The sequence below is a fragment of the Sinocyclocheilus rhinocerous genome, unplaced genomic scaffold, assembly GCF_001515625.1.
Source record: "Sinocyclocheilus rhinocerous isolate Xijiao unplaced genomic scaffold, SAMN03320098_v1.1 scaffold580, whole genome shotgun sequence".
NCBI lineage: Eukaryota > Metazoa > Chordata > Actinopteri > Cypriniformes > Cyprinidae > Sinocyclocheilus > Sinocyclocheilus rhinocerous.
The window spans coordinates 708536-710665 of NW_015670982.1; positions in this window are offsets into that span (position 1 = coordinate 708536).

Sequence of the window (2130 nt, forward strand, 5' to 3'; positions counted from 1 at the left end):
GCTAAATACCTGTCTTGTTGACTTTCAGACTGGAAATGGTGTGTCCTGCCTAGTGCTCAGGAAGCCATACATCATTCAGTAGGAGAAAGAGAAAACTTTTAAACGGTCCTTTACGCTTTGCAGAATTTTATAAAATAGCATCAATACCAGGGTGCAGAGTCTTTTAATGAGCTCTCAACTTTAAAGACTTGAAGGATATAAACTGATTTTGCTTTAAATAAGAGTGGTGTTCAATCATTGTGTGCATTTGTTCATTAGGCGCTTTAGAAAATTGCATTTGTTCACCTGACGCACCGTAAACGGAATCGTTTCAGAAAAATATGGAAAGGAAATTAGTGTTAATATTTTTAATGTTTTGTTCAAATAAACCTATATCCCAAAATCTGGCTATTGAGTTTTTTGATACATCGAATCAGATTCATATGGTTTTATCAGTGCAAATAAACCCTCAGGCTAATGTTGTGTCGAATAATTGTAAATAATTGACGTTTCGTTGTTGTTTTTGGCATAGAACAGTTAATTAAAATTATGATAACAGGCAGGCTAGGCTAAATATTGTGAGACGTGACAGACCTGTACAAAAGCTAAATCTGTTAATAACTTATTTGTTGCAGTAGAATTGGCAGTAGTTTTCTCCCTGTAGTATTATTGTTATTTTTTATTGTTACGCTAATATTATTTATCAATATTTTCAAAGCATAAAGGTCTGCATTATGGTTTTATTATTCTAGATTTTGTATTTAACTCATTATCATCACAATTATTGGTTTATCCATTTAATCATATATGCTTAAAACTCTATCGCCTTTGGCCAATGTTATTTTACACGTGTGTGTGTGTGTGTGTGTGTGTGTGTGTGCGTGCGAGAGCGAGAGCGAGAGAGAGAGGAGTTCAAGACATTGTGAACTTGTGTATTCGTACATGCATTAGTGATTTGTTTTGTTTAAGATGTTTTACGATTATTACACCTCTGTGAAACTATTCAGTTTCAAACATTTTAATTTAACATGTAATATTTTCCACAGTTAAACAGCATAAACGTTTTTTTTTTTTTTTTTTTTTTTCCAATTATACAAATAATGCCTTTGGAGGTAGTGCTCAGGAAGCCATACATCATTCAGTAGGAGAAAGAGAAAACTTTTAAACGGTCCTTTACGCTTTGCAGAATTTTATAAAATAGCATCAATACCAGGGCGCAGAGTCTTTTAATGAGCTCTCAACTTTAAAGACTTGAAGGATATTAACAAGCTGCTTGACAAATGGTGCTTAGAAGCACATTAAAGACGCGGCTAATGGGGCGCATAATGACGGCTAATTTTCGATCAGATATAAATTAGAGCCCCCAACAGTTATTTGCCTTAAGGACTTTATGTAAATGATTCTGTTCTGTATAAACTGAGGACAGAGGGGAGAGAGAGAGAGAGAGAGAGGCAGTCCTTGCGGGTATGATGAATAGATCTGCAGCGGAGCACGGCTGTCAAACCTCAATGAACACACACACCCAGCAGACAGCTCTACCACCTTCTCATTATTGCCAAATGCGCGATCTAACTGCGACTTGCTCATTTGGAACGGCGCAACAGCGTCTGAGAATAAGAGAACGCAACGTGCTGTGCGTTAAAGCCTAAATGAATTTCATGGCGAGCAGGAAGAAAACCAGAACTGGGCGAAAAACATGCTCATCCTAGACTCTTTAATATTTAATCACCATAGGCCTCTTTTGAAGACACACATTTCAACAGTATGCCACATTCTGTGGGGTGTACTTGCAGCGTAAGGATAGTAAACTGATTTTGCTTTAAATAAGAGTGGTGTTCAATCATTGTGTGCATTTGTTCATTAGGCGCTTTAGAAAATTGCATTTGTTCACCTGACGCACCGTAAACGGAATCGTTTCAGAAAAATATGGAAAGGAAATTAGTGTTAATATTTTTAATGTTTTGTTCAAATAAACCTATATCCCAAAATCTGGCTATTGAGTTTTTTGATACATCGAATCAGATTCATATGGTTTTATCAGTGCAAATAAACCCTCAGGCTAATGTTGTGTCGAATAATTGTAAATAATTAACGTTTCGTTGTTGTTTTTGGCATAGAACAGTTAATTAAAATTATGATAACAGGCAGGCT